We start from the raw sequence: 15,645 nt of genomic DNA on the forward strand, positions 1-15,645 counted from the left end.
CATGAAATATATTCTACATATTCACTCAACTACAACGTTACTTTAGATGATATCCAAAACAGTTACAAAATTGGAGCTTTTCCCTCTTCTAGTACACTAGGTAATGCTGGATAGATACTTTCCGACTTAATAATCTTATTAGGAATTTTGATCTCAATTCTAACCATACTCCTCTTCATTACCTTGTTTTCACAAACTTAAAAGTGTTCAATATGACAACAGTAGGATTTGTAGTTGTTGTTTTTTGACATTTTTTCATTGTTTTTCGGCGAATTCAAAAGCTCATTTTTGTTGTTGCTGTTTACTCCTGATCAATTACATTTCAAGCTCAACCTGCACCTACAAAACAAGAACAAAATTTTAAAAAATTAAAAACATAACCTTGAGACCGATTAAGATAATAGTAAAATCTAACAATTGTTCAGTTTGAAGTACTCTACCATCACAAGATTCAAATAGGTCTTAAAACAGAGTAAAAGTGTTTATAGTCTCTTATATACAGTGCATAAAGAATGGCCACTTGTACAGACACACTAAAATTCACATGCTTTCCTGCTAAACTAAATAAATTTTGTATTTGTACAACAGGGCAGAGGTCAATTTGCATCTGGAGCTATATAATCTATGCCTAGTATGGCATTTCCATCCCTTCTCCCCTAGTGTACTAGTCAAGGTTAGAGAGATTTGCAATTCCAAGGCCTTTGCTGAAGTTATGTTTAGATACAAAAACACTTCAGAAAGCATTTTTATTGTTTGCCATTGTTTTACATAGTCTTGTACTTCTAGGAACACAAATTTTTCTAATATTGACAGAAACCATCCATGCTTCTAGTATTGAATATTTTCAACTCCCTATTACAGTTGCTCGGAAGTCAATAGAGTATCAATATGTGGATAAATTTTACTTGCTGATGACTAAAAGAAACGGACATCGAGCATAATTTTTTCATTGATAGCTTCAGCTGGACGTGTACCTGATGCCTAATATAGCATCAACATCATGAGTAAGTTGCAAAGGAATCTTGGCTGTATTTTAGAACTGAAAATTTCTCGAATCCAACTTCCTTGTGTTCACAGTCCCTACCTTTCCATACTGACCAACCTCAGTATGATTTAACAAGTGATTTTAAGTTTCAAGAATTGTACTAACTATCCAATAATTTTCATAATCTTAGAGACAGCATTTACACCAGTGCAAAAGAAGCAGTTTTATTTTGCTGGGTTGCCACCCAAGTTAACATTCATGGTAATGAAAAAGTAAACTAGTTTGCTAAGTCATGATATAAAAGTCATTCAAAGACATTACTATATATCATTCCATACAGTATCTTCAATAAGTTCTTTCTTATTTTCTCGCACTATTTATATACCAAAGTTTATGAAGTACCAGGTCCAGAATAATGTAAGAAATATCTAGATACATACTCTGAATTAATATATGAAGTAAAATATTCATGTAATGTACTTTACATTTTGAATTAGTTTAATAAGGCCACAGAGTTCTGATTATAAAACCTGAATAGGAATCATCCTATAGATTTATCAACCATGACAAAAATTCGGAGGAAGGCAAAGTTTAATAAAATCACAAATTTGGAGATTATTTGTATTTTTCTAACTATACAAACCAGAGTCCCTTACATAGGGGAATGAAAATAGTGCAAGATGAAATACCGTGCAGTTAGAAGATTTAAAGGTGTAAACATCTGGCCGGTAGTTGCCGCCCCAGTAGCTGGGAGGCACCTTCCTCCCTGATTGGTTGCTCAAAGACAACTAACTCTGATAATAGCCAGAACTTCCTCGGAGGTTGGTGTTGGCAGGCTACTCAGAGTGAGTGACTTGGGTGTGTATAGTTAGGGGGAAAAAATTACCTTGAAATTTGTGATATATTCCCTTGCATATTCATTGTTAGGTGGGAGGATATCCTGGTGTAGGCTAACTGGCGGAAAACTTATCCCGGACCCTTCAAACTTTTGCATTGATAAACTATGAAGAGTTAGGTGTCTTAACACCTCGTGCACCAGAGGTTCAGCAAAACTCTGAGGTACACAGCCTGGACATTAAAGGTTCTTCTCGAGCTGAAACTCTTTGCATCATAAAATGTGAGTAAGTTCATAATGGATTTATGTATGTCAAAGCGTAAATATGATACATAGGTTTGCCAGTCTACGTCACGCTCCCCTTGTAAAGGACTGTAGGGAAAACACACTACAGTATATCTGAGTATAGAACGGAAACACACTCAGTGGGCCTTACCTGCACCAAGACATAGTTCCAGCAGGCTAGGCTATTGATGCTGTACCCTAAGAGAGGGGAAGATTGAAATGAAATAGGACAAGCCAATCTGGAGCATAGAGTGAATATGTCAAGGTACCTTTGGATAACATTCTGCAGGTAATGAGCAGTACAGTAAATGTAGTTTAACATTTCCATACCCCTGCCTGAAGAACCTGCGTAACATATAACTTATAAATGACAGTGAACCACCAACACTCGTGATTCGATTGCCTTCCCTGGAAAGCTGGAGAGGGAGGTGAAAGGGTACAGTCAATGACCTCCCATTACCAAAAAGAAATGGTGTTCTTTGTAACATTCTGTTACTGCACTCACAGATAAGTGCTGCAAGTTTGGCCTTGTGGCTCAAGTTTGCTTGAGATAGTGACTCAAGAGCTCTCACAGGACACAAATGCAACAGATCAGGATCATCGGATAAATCTCAGAAGAATATCAACTTGAAAAGGTAAAATCGCAGGATCTGGAAGAACTCTTAGGCTTACTTCTGTATTCCTTTGATGACAAGATCAGAGTCTGTCATACAATCGCAGTAAAGCAGGTGCACATTACTTCTCAACTTGTGACGTCACAGCCCTTAGGTCCTCTGTCCTTAACTGCTGAACAATTTCAATAGGTTATAAGGGGAAATTATCTGCTCTGGTAATTTCCTTGGGGACAAATAGCCCATGTGTCTCAGTCTCCTGCTGTCCCCTATGGCCTGTTGCACCTCCTATGTCCAAGTTGATGGGGACAATTGAAAGATCAATAAATCTGGGATTCATTCATCACGGCTGAGCCAAAAGACAATGGGGGTTATCCTCCTTGCTATGGTTCATCTGAAAGAAGCATGGCCAGGGGAAATATCGTCGAACAGGTCACCAGAAGCATGTCTGAGTGGATTGCATCCTAAGGAAGCGAGGACGAGAGGCACGACATTCATAAGTCCGTCTACATAACACACGTCTATTGCAAGACAAAAGATTGACAGAAGAGCGCTTAGAAGGACCCCTACTGGGCGATGCGCATTTAGTAGGAGAGCGAGCATAGAGATAAACTCACGATGCAGTATGTTCAAAGTGTTCCAGGCCTCTGCATGCTTAAGAATTATGCCTTTCAGCTGTGCATGTAGATAAATCATACTTAGGAGACCAACATGTTGTCGATGTTTGATCGTAAAAAGGGAGGGCAAGGCTGGCACATATGGGTGAGGCGCGTCTGGTTGAGGATCGCTGGGGTGAGGCACGTCTGGTTGAGGATCGCTGGGGTGAGGCGTTTCTGGTTGAGGATCGCTGGGGTGAGGCGTTTCTGGTTGAGGATCGCTGGGGTGAGTCACGTCTAGCTGAGGATCACTGGGGTGAGGCACATCTGGCTGGGGTAAGGCGCTAGAGGAGGACACACGCTCAGGATTCCTTCGTCTGTAGGAGGCCCTATTAGAGGTTGAGATCTGAAGTCGGAGTAGGAGGAGGTTCTTGGCGTAACATGTGAAGTGGAGGAGCATCAAGAAAAGGAGACTCTAGGGAATCTAGAGAGTAAGTAGACCGCCTATGGAAGGCAAGTCTACGATCACCCGGGGAGAGGGAGGATCTGACAGAGGTTGGCTAGCAACTCTATGAGTGTACTCAAAGGAGCTAAGCCCTGAAAGGGAAGCCCTTCAAAAATAGCAAGTGTCACACATTCACTCTGTTGGTCTTGAATCCTCCAACTCTTGATGAGAAGACAAAGGGTGTTTCTGATGGGAAGATACCCTGGGAGCCTTCAAGAGTGGGTGCCATCCACCAGAGAAGGCCCTTGGAGTAGGAGGCACACAGAAAGAAAACCCGATGTTCTCTGAAGGCAGAGCTGGAGGAGACTGCTGCTACTGTCCAGCTGAGATGGTCTTCTGGAGTCGATCCACTGAAGGGGAGCCAGTCAACCCCAATGGGGGGGGGGTGGAAGACATCTGAAAGGGTAAGGGCTCACCCTGAGGAGGAGCGCGCAGGAGAATATTCGCGCGCGGGCATGCAGGATCAGGGCGTTGAATGCGCGCCCCTGAAGAAGCCGTAGGTCCAGCGCGCGCAGGAGAGATACCCTTGGCGCGCGGTAGAAGCCTGTGCTGCTCGTGGGCGAGCAACTGCAGGAGAGGATGGGCGAGGGCGCGCGCTTATCCTCATGGATGCGTGCAGGAGACTGCGCGTCGCCGCGATGGAGAAAGCTGGCGCGTAGGCGAGTGGGAGAAGTCAAGATAGACTTCCCCACAGCGCCCCGATCAGAAGATCGTGGGCGCGCATGAGAGATGACTGCTGGGCGTGGACGCTGGCGCGCGGGCGGACTGGAGGTTGCTGGCGCGCAGAGGAGCGCTGACGCGCAGGTGAGGGTTGGCGCGCAGCTGGGCGTGGGCGCGCTTGCTCAGGCAAAGCCTGGCGCGTAGGAAAACGTGGGCGCGTATGCTCAGCATAGCGCGAGGGAAGTATGCGCGCTTTGGCGCATACGCCCTTGATGCCCTGTATTAGGGTTACAGGATGATGCTTGACGAGCGTGGAGGTCAGGTTTCGTGGGCGCGTAGCGCGCATCCGCATCCAGGAACGGCGACGGCAGGTCTGTCGGGTGGAAGGTCGACGTGTCCTTTGAAAGGACGACCTTCCACCGAAGGGGATCGCGAACGATCCGCAGAGAGGTTCAGGACCAAAGAGGAACAGTCGGTGATCGATGATGAGGCTCCTCTGCGGAGGACTGCACCGAAGATGTAGAACCAAAGAGGCGCCTCCTCACGGCAGGTGAAGGAAGGCCTCTCTGGGGAAGAGGAAGGTGAGCCTTGCGACGAATACGCCTTCTGGGGGCCGTTGGATCAGAAAGCTGACCTTCTGCAGTCCTCCGAAGAGGAGTCTCTGTAAGTGAATTCCCCAGAGGGAGAGAAACACTAGCTGGAGAGACTGTTGGACTTAGTTTCTCCCTCGTTGGTTGAAAAGGAACGGGAGAAACTAAGCCGTCAACTACTGTAGGGTTTGACGAGGCAGAGGTAATGGGAGATACCGCATTGGATACCTCTGACACCACAACGTCGACAATCGACAGAGGATCAACCTCTGACGGAGGCGGCGATTGCTTGACAGCGGCACCCAATCGGATGTACTGTAGTCAAGTAAGACTTCCTTGGAGGGCGAACTCTCGAGCCCCAAGGAAGACCAAAGCTGAAAGAGATGGATTATTGATACATCCTCCCCCGGGAGGAGAGGTGGAGTTGCTTCGCTAGGATAAGCAACGCCATCTCTCGAACCCCGAGCTTGGAAAACAGTACAACGGTCTACGCTACCACTCGACGGTCTCTCGAAAGAGACCGACCAAGTGGGAGCTTCGGAGGAGGTTTGAGCAATGGAAGAAGCAGCCTTGGGTTTTTCTCCTTTCAAAGAAACCTTCGAAGGAGAAATATCCCGTCTGGACTACTACTTCCGTCGCCGCGAAAACATCTCCCACTGGGAGGTAGACCACTCCCTGCACTCACTACACTTATTACCGCTATCACACCGTTGACCTGTACAGTAAGGGCAAAGGGTGAGAGTGTGTCTCGACCGCCGACATGAATGTTCCAAAGGGGCGGTCGGGTAATCCAGGGCAGGTGCGCATAATAGCAGAGGCCAACTTCACACACAACTGTCAAAAAGAAAAAGCAAAAAAGCATTAATGGCTGCCAATGAGCGGCGAGGATGACAGCGGATATGTCCGACTACCATCCGAGCTGAGAGCAAAGCGAGTTAAGCACAGGTGGGTGAGGGCGGTGGGGGTTAGCAAGCTACCCTCCCCTATCCCCACTAACTAGCGGTGGGGGCAGTAAACCCTCGTTAAGTTTGAATGGCTCGTCATTTCAGCTACGCCGAAAGTAATACCCCTATTAAATAGCGTGGTTTGTATTTCAGTTACGGAACAAATATTCTACATATTCACTCAACCACAACGTTACTTTAGATTATATCCAAAACAGTTACAAAAATTGGAGCTTTTCCCTCTTCTAGTACACTAGCTAATGCTGGATAGATACTTTCCGACTTAATAATCTTATTAGGAATTTTGATCTCAATTCTAACCATACTCCTCTTCATTACCTTGTTTACACAAACTTAGTGTGTTCAATATGACAACAGTAGGATTTGTAGTTGTTGTTTTTTGACATTTTTTCATTGTTTTTCGGCGAATTCAAAAGCTCAACTTTGTTGTTGCTGTTTACTCCTGATCAATTACATTTCAATCTAAACCTGCACCTGCAAAACAAGAACAAAATTTAAAAACATTAAAAACATAACATTGAGACCAATTAAGTTAACTGTAAAATCTAACAATTGTTCATGGTTTGAAGTACTCTACCATCACAAGATTCAAATAGGTCTTAAAACAGTGTAAAAGTGTTTATAGTCTCTCAGGCACAGTACATAAAGAATGGCCACTTGTACAGACACACTAAAATTCACGTGCTTTCCTGCTAAACTAAATAAATTTTGTATTTGTACAACAGGGCAGAGGTCAATTTGCATCTGGAGCTATATAATCTATGCCTAGTATGGCATTTCCATCCCTTCTCCCATAGCGTACTGGGCAAGGTTACAAAGATTTGCAATTCGAAGGGCTTTGCTGAAGTGATGTTTAGATACAAAGACACTTCAGAAAGCATCATTATCGTGTGCCATTGTTTTACATGGTCTTGTACTTCTAGGAACACAAATTTTTCTATTATTGACAAAAACCATACATGCTTCTAGTATTCAATATTTCCAACTCCTTATTACAGTTGTTCAGAAGTCAATACAGTACCAAAATGTGCATAGATTTTACTGGTTCTTGATTTAATGAAATGGTCATCGAGCATAATTTTTTCATTGATAGCTCCAGTTAGACGCGTACCTGATGCCTAATATAGCATCAACCTCATGAGTAAGTTGCAAAGGAATCTTGGCTGTATTTTAGAACTGAAAATTTATTGATTCCAACTTCCTTGTGTTCCCAGTCCCTACCTTTCCATACTGACCAACCATCAGTATGATTTAACACGTGATTTTAAATTTTAAGAATTGTACTAACTATCCAATAATCTTCATAATCTTAGAGACAGCATTTGCACCAGTACAAAAGACGCAGTTTTATTTTGCTGGGTTGCCACCCAAGTTAACATTCATGGTAATGAAAAAGTACACTAGCTTGCTAAGTCATGATATAAATGTCACTCCAAGACATTACCTGTTTATCATTCCATACAGTATCTTCAATAAGTTCTTTCTTATTTTCTCGCACTACTTATATACCAAAGTTTGTGAAGTACCAGGTCCAGAATAATGTAAGAAACATCTAGATACATACTCTGAAATAATGTATGATGTAAAATATTCATGTAATGTACTTTACATTTTGAATTAGTTTAATAAGGCCACAGAGTTCTGATTATTAAACCTGAATAGGAATCATCCAATAGATTTATCAACCATGACAAAAATTCGGAGGAAGGCAAAGTTTAAGATTGACAGCAGATTAAAATCACAAATTTGGAGGTTATTTGTATTTTTCTCTAACTATACAAACCAGAGCCCCTTATATAGGGGAATGAAAATAGTGCAAGATGAAATACCGTGCAGTTAAAAGATTTAGAGGCGTACACAACTGGCCGGTAGTTTCCGGCAATGTAACTGGGAGGCGCATGCCTTCCTGATTGCTTGCTCAAAGACAACTCACTCTGATAATAGCCTGAACTTACTCAGGGGTTGGTGCTGGCAGGCTACTCAGAGTAAGTGACTTGGGTGTCTATAGTTAGGGGAAAAATACAAATTACCTCCAAATTTGTGATATATTCCCTTACAAACTCATTCTTAGGTGGGAGGATATCCCAGTGTAGGCTAACTGGCGGAAAACTTATCCCGGACCCTTCAAACTTTTGCATTGATAAACTAGGAAGAGTTAGGTGTCTTAACATCTCGTGCACCAGAGGTTCAGCAAAACTCTGAGGTACAAAGCCCTGACATTAAAGGTTCTTCTCGAGCTGAAACTCTTTGCATCATACAATGTGAGTAAGTTCATAATGGATTTATGTATGTCCTCACAAAATGTGCAATTATGATACACAGGCTTGTCAAGTCTACGTCAAGCTCCCCCTTGTGGGGGACTGTAGGGAAAAGACATTATACTCTAATATAGAACAGAAACACTCAGTGGCCCTTACCTGCACCAAGACCTAGTTCCAGCTGGTCAGACTATTGATGCTGTACCCTAAAAGAGGGGAAGATTGAAATGAAATAGGACAAGCCACTCTGGAGCATAGAGTGAATATGTCAAGATATCTTTGGATAACATTCCACAAGTAACGAGCAGTACAGTAAATGTAGTTTTACATTTCCATACCCCTGCCTGAAGAACCTGCATAACAAATAATTTTTCAATGCCCGTGAACCACCAACACACCTGATTTGATTGCCTTCGCTGGAGAGGGAGGTAAAAGGGTACAGTCAATGACCTCCCGTAACTAAGAAGATATGGAGTTCTTTGTAAATTTCTGTTACTGTACTAACGGATAAGTGCTCCAGGTTTGGTCTGGTGGCTCAAGTTTGCTCGAGTTAGCATCTCTGAGCTCTCACAGTACACAAAAGCAACAGATCATGATCATAGAATAAATCTCAAAAGACTATTAACCTGAAAAGGTAAAAACTCAGGATCTAGAACTCTTAGGCTTATTCTTGTAGCCCTTCAGTTCCCTTCATCAAGGGGGTGCAGCAATGGGGGGGGGGGGGGAAATGACTAGATGAGCAGGGTCTGTCATACGATCGCAGAGAAGGAGTATGTTTCTCGTCAACTTATGCCGTCACAGCCTTTGGGTCTTCTGTCCTCCACTGCTGAGAAACAGGAACAATTTCAATAGGTTACAAGGGAAATTATCTGCTCGGGTAATTTCATTGGGGACAAATAGCCCATGTGTCTCAGTCTCCTGTTGTCCCCTCTGGACGGAGTCACTTGCGGTTTACGCCTGTTGCGTCTCCTAATGTCCAAGTTGATAGGGAAATCGAAAGATCAATAAATCTGGGATTCATGTACGTGAGACTCCTTGACATTCACCAGGGCTGATCCAGAAGACAATGAGGGTCAACCTCCTTGCTATGGTTCATTTGAAAGAAGCATGGACAGGGGAAACATTGTCGAACACGTCACCAGAAGCATGTCTTTAAGTGGATTGCATCCTAGGGAAGCGAGAACGAGAGGCATGACTTTCATAAGTCCGTCCACATGACACGTCTGTTGCAAGACAAAAGATTGACAGAAGAGCACTTAGAACGAGCCCTACTGGGCGACGTGCATTTAGTAGGAGAGCGAGCATAGAGATGAACTCACGATACAGTATGTTCAAAGTGTTCTAGGGCTCTGCATGCTTAAGAATTATGCCTTTCAGCTGTGCATGTAGAGAAATCATATTTAGGAGACTAACATCTTGTCGATGTTTGATTATCACCAGCTAATGAAGTAACCTACCTCAGAGAGAAGACAAAGATTCGTCTATCAGCCATGAGACGAATGACCTCCCTCAAACAAGAAGTATCAATATGGAGTTTTTATGATAAAACAAAGTTTTATGAATACTTACCTGGCAGTTATATATATATATCTGAGTCTCCGACTGCGGCAGAATTTAATAAAAAATCGCGGCAACCGCCTTGTGGTGGTTGTGTGGTCAGATGGTTAACAACCCTTACAGGGTGGTACTTGGAATCATTCCCGTTTTCTGTTCCTCAGATTATCTTTGCCCGACCTGTCTCCTGAAGGGAGGTGGGTGGGCTTTAAAATATATATATAACTGCCAGGTAAGTATTCATAAAACTTTATTTTATCATAAAAACTCCATTTTTATGAATAGTACTTACCTGGCAGTTATATATATATAGCTGATTCACACATTTGGAGGAGGGAAACAGACAGAAAAACATAGTTGGGGAAACAACAAAAGAGTTGTAGGAGAACAAACACCTTGATTCCTTACCTGCTAAGGTAGCTGACTTCAAAGGTAACTGCCTCTAGAGTCGCTTTCCCTTAGGAGTGTTCAGCCAGGAGTAGACCTGCTACGCTGCAAACAACTCAATCGAGTCTGTCAAAGGGGTAGAACCAACAACTTGACTAGACTTCAGAAACTACCTTCCCATATAATAAAAACCTGCAACCTTACTAAAGCTAACCACCTAACCTTGCAGAAATAGATATAAACTATCTATCTGGACTGAGGGAACTGTACCACAAGACGAGGACCTCAGACAACCATAAAAAACACAAACCCATATACAAGAACATAAACTAAGGTTGAGTGGGGGTAGTAACTGCTTTGCCTAATACAGAAGCCGCAGCTACGTATGGGCCCAAGGTATAACACTTGTCATAGTCCACTCTTACCTCTCTGAGGTAATGAGAAGCGAAGACAGAGTTGCTTCCTCCAGAACGTTGCGTCCATGATCTGCCTAACGGACATATTTTTCTGGTATGCCAGTGAAGCAGCAATGGCTCTTACTTCGTGAGCCCGTACTTTTAACAGGGCAAAGTTTTCTTCCTCACAAAAGAGGTGGGCTTCCCTAATAGTTTCCCTCAGGAAAAAGGACAAAGCGTTCTTTGACAGGGGTTTTTGAGGATCCTTCACCGAACACCATAAGGAGTTGGAAGCACCCCTCACGTTCTTAGTGTGGGCCAAATAAGCCTTGAGAGCCCTAACCGGGCAGAGGAGGCTTTCCTGTTCCTGACCCACTAGATTCGTGAGGTTAGGGACTTCAAAAGTCCTGGGCCAGGGTTTCGAAGGGTTCTCATTCTTGGCGAGAAAGTCGAACCTCAAGGCACAAACCGCTCCATTTAGGGTGAAGCCTACACGCTTCTCGATTGCCTGGACCTCGCTGATCCTCCTGGCAGTCGCTAGAGTCAAAAGGAAGGGGGTTTTCTTAGTCACATCTCGCAGAGAGGCTTGCGAGATAGGCTCAAACTTCTTGGAGCACAAAAACTTTAACACCACATCCAGGTTCCAAGAAGGGGGCCTTAAGTGCACCTGTTTCGTTGTCTCAAAAGACCTAATGAGGTCCTGCAAGTCCTTATTCTGAGATAACTCTAAGCCTCTATGCCTAAAGACGGTTGAGAGCATGCTCCTGTATCCTTTAATGGTAGATACAGCCAGCTTAGCATCCTGCCTGAGGTACAAAAGAAAGTCTGCAATCTGGCTTAGAGAGGTAGAGGACGAGGAAACCTTGCGCCTCCTGCACCAAGCTCTAAAGGTCTCCCACTTTGACTGGTAGACTCTTTGTGAAGAGATCCCCCTTGCTCTGGCAATAGCTTTCGCCACTGGTGCCGAAAAGCCTTGAGATCTAACGAGCTTCTCGACAGTCTGAAGGCAGTCAGATTGAGAGCGAGGAGGTTTTGGTGAAATATCTCGAAGTGGGGTTGTCTGAGAAGATCTGGACTTGCCGGGAGTCTTCTTGGAAAGTCCATCAGCAACCCTACCACTTCCGTGAACCATTCCCTCGCAGGCCAGAATGGAGCCACTAGGATCATTCGTCCCGAATCGAGGAGAGCGAATTTCCTGACAACCAGATTGATGATCTTGAACGGGGGAAAGGCATACATGTCCAGCCTCGTCCAATCCATCAAGAAGGCGTCCACTGCAACAGCTTCCTCGTCCGGGACTAGGGAGCAGTAGTTGGGGATCCTCTTGTTTAGACCGGAGGCGAAAAGGTCTATTACAGGTCTGCCCCACAACTTCCAGAGGCTCCGACAGATATGCGGGTTGAGAGTCCACTCTGTGGGAAGGACTTGTCCCCTCCTGCTGAGCATGTCTACCCTGATGTTTCTTTGCCCTTGAACAAACCTTGTCAACAGCTGAGTCTTGTTCTCGTTCGCCCAAAGGAGAAGCTCTCTCGCAGTTGAGAACAGAGAGAGGGAGTGAGTTCCCCCTTGCTTCCTTATGTACGCAAGAGCTGTGGTGTTGTCGGAATTGATCTCCACAGTCTTTCCTGACACCAAGGTTTTGAAGGCCTTGAGCCCTAACAAAATGGCCATCAATTCCTTCCTGTTGATATGCCAACTGATCTGACTCCCCCTCTTAACAGGAACAACATCGAAATCGTCTTCTGAAGGATCAGGATCTCGGCTACTCGAACCGGGAGAGGGAGAGCGAGACTGCACATCCCGGTTCCACACTCTCTTCATTGGTCTTGATTCGTAACGCCAATTACGTCTGGGAGAACGATCAGGCGAAGACACAAACGTATCCGACACGCCTTTTCTACGGCGGTCAAGAGCAGCCTGGGAGATCGCAACAGGACTGTCTGAGGTGACGACTGACCGAGGATAAGCACCTCTCACCCCCCTTCCGGCTTTCGACGTACCTTCTCCCTTGGTCCTGGGAGCTTGGTAGAGGTCTAGACCTAGGGGTATGACAGATTCGATCAGTTGCCACCTCCACTGCACTTTCACAAGCACTAATTTCACTTACACCCTTACCTTTAAAGGCCTCCAATTGTGCTTTAATGGCCTCTAATTCAGCAGCCAATTTAGCATACCCCGGGTCATCCGTAGGCACAGATCCTGTAGAAGGGGCAGGAGTTACTTCATTCGGGGAAGGAATAACTTCCAAAGAGGTTACAAGTAAAGGGTCAATAGATAAATCTAAGCTAGGCTCACTAGCAGACTTTTGACTTTGATTTAGCTCTTCTAACTCTATCAACCTCAAGTTTGCGCACATAGCGCTTCATAGCTAACCAATTATCATCACTTAAAACCTCGCATTCCTTGCACCTATTATCTAGGGCACATTCAAACCCCCTGCAACCCATACAGATAGTGTGAGGGTCAACCGACACTTTCGCAAACCTCACCTTGCAAATATCATTCGCACAAATACGAAAAAGGGATTTTGACGAAGGAAAAATCTATTTCTGGGGAGAGACCTGTGACGCCCGGCGAAAAGTCCTTCTTTGTACTTTTTCTGATATAAATCTTCCAAATATACCAGAGAAAATTAAAAGCATGGAATGCAGAGGTTACAACCCTCGCGCGAGCACCTTGTTGGTGTCGTATATCTAACAAGGGCGTTTGTAAAACACTATTCACAGGCTGTCTTCCATTTAGATAATCCCTTCATCAAAGGGGGAGGGCCGTGACAGGCCCTAGAGAATACAGTTGGGTTACCCTACCGACACCTACCACTCGCGCTCACCAGGTCATCCTTCTGCAAGAACATATGGCTTGGCAAGGAAAGGGTGGGTCCGTACAAAAATAATCGGGAAGGGTTTCGCCGGGCGTCACAGGTCTTTCCCCAGAAATAGATTTTTCCTTCGTCAAAATCCCTTTTCTGGGTCGACCTGTGACGGCCGGCGAAAAAGTACCAGAGAATGCCTTCCAAGCCCAATAAATTAATAACATAATGAGGAGAATACAATCACCATGTACGACAATACTATGATATAATAAAGTAATCGTCCAATTACCAACCAGCCAAATGACATAGGGAACGTAAGGTTAAGTAATAATGACGACAAGGAACCAACTGAGTGTCGAATCGCAAAAGGCATCAAACCTTACATGTCTAAGTATATCTAAACATTAAAGGAACGGTAACTACAATAATAGTTAAACCATAGGAATTAAACATGGCAAATATCATAGGGCTAACGAACTACCAAGGAGAGCGGCGACGTGGTGTGAGTGGCGGGTAGGAGGGAGAAGAGAAGAGATGGAAGAAAGGAAGAAGAGGAGATTAATGGGGAGGGATAAGGCTCCCCTCTGCCATCGTCGGCATTTAAGGGCCTGTAAGATCTTTAGATATTGGCGTTTGACAACCATAGGGGATTTCCAACCCGTATATTTTTTAAAATCATCAAAGTCCCTGTTCTGGGAATCATTGTTGGAGGCATCTACTGTCCGTATATCATGAGCCTGGGGAAATGCTTCCGGATTAGTATGTTTAATGAAGTAGAGGATTTGTTGCCTGATACCGTGAATGGAAATAGTACCTCCTTGTTCCCTGATAACCAAGGGGCCAGACGAGCGGGTGGCAGTTCTAGCTAAAAAGGGGCTTGAGAGTGTGACTGTACATGGAGAAAAATCCTGGGGATGAAGAATAATCTTCCGAGGGGAGCGCCTATTTTGCGGATCCTCATTTTTTAGCTAGGAAAGCTTTGTCTGGAAAAGGAGTACTTCGGCTGAAGGGAGGAAATCTATGTTTTCCGGGTTTCGTGAGAGAGCTGCTAGTTCTGATGTTCCATCACCTGAGGCCATAGCCGTTAGAAATAAAGTCTTCCTAAGAAGAGTGATATAAGAGCAGGATTCATTGTCCGTGTCCATCGCAAGTTTGAGAACACCGATCAGAGACCAAGAGTCCTTTTGTGGCCGAACTGAAGGTCGAAGCCTAGCACATGTTTTTGGGGTTGATGAGAAATAGGAATCAGCTAGGTTAATGTTGAACCCAACAAGGAAGATCTTCTTCAAAGCTGACTTGATGGTGGTTAAAGTGCTAACTGTTAGGCCTTTGTCAAATAGGAACCTCAAGAAAGAGATGGCTAAATGCGGGGACATACGAGTATGGTCTGCACTCTTAGGGGACCTACTAGTTGTTAACGGCCGAATCATATTGGCGAATTGTCGAGTCCCTTTTGTCCCATTCGATGAAGAGATCGTTTTCCGGTTCAATGTTCGCATCTCTACGAGCTGCCAACTTCCTGTAGTCCACAAAGTTAGAGTTTTGGCTATCCTTGAGTAATCTGACACAGTGAGTTTGGATACTCGGGTCAGTTTGAGGAACGGGATCCGGATGGGACTGAGTTTCAACTCGAGGAGGAGAGGAAACCAACTGTTCTTGGCCAGTGAGGTGGTACTAAAGCCACTGCGCCCCGGAAGGAGCGTAGTTTGTGTAAAAGTTTTTAGAAGATTCCCTGGGGGAGATAGGGAAATCTTCTAATGGTTCCAATCCCGGGGTAATGAGTCCATGGCATAAGCCCGAGGGTCCAGGGTTGGGGTCACATAACAAGGAAGTTAGTGATTCATCTGAGTTGCGAATAGATCTACCTGGAGGCCTGGAACGAGCCTGAGTATCCACCGGAATGAAATTATGTCTAGAGACCATTCTGACTCCAGTGGATCCGTCCTGGATAGTGAGTCCGCTCTCACATTCTGGCCTCCCGCTAGGTGAGGTGCTGACAGGAACCAATTCTCTTCTGTTGCCCAGGCGAAGATAGTGACCAGGATCTGATTCAGGTTGGGTGACTTGGATCCTCCCCTGTTGACGTAGTGTACTGCGTCTGTGCTGTCTGACACTACTCTGATGTGGGTCGACCTCTGAGGAGAGTCTCTCTTCAGGGTCAAGAACACTGCCATGGCTTTGAGAACAATGATATGGGACTGTTTCAT

The 15,645-nt window shown here is 44.6% G+C and overlaps 1 long non-coding RNA gene across 2 annotated transcripts in view; it reads right to left on the reverse strand.

Moving 5' to 3' along the window:
* Positions 1-191: 191 nt before the first annotated feature.
* Positions 192-15,645, reverse strand: part of LOC137621428 (uncharacterized) — a 337,042-nt gene continuing 321,588 nt past the window's right edge. For both annotated transcript variants that reach the window (XR_011040226.1, XR_011040225.1), the window contains one exon: positions 192-339. This is a non-coding gene — a long non-coding RNA (uncharacterized lncRNA). The remainder of the gene's footprint in view (positions 340-15,645) is intronic.

The sequence above is a fragment of the Palaemon carinicauda genome, chromosome 28 (genome assembly GCF_036898095.1).
Source record: "Palaemon carinicauda isolate YSFRI2023 chromosome 28, ASM3689809v2, whole genome shotgun sequence".
In the NCBI taxonomy this organism is placed as follows: Eukaryota; Metazoa; Arthropoda; class Malacostraca; order Decapoda; family Palaemonidae; genus Palaemon; species Palaemon carinicauda.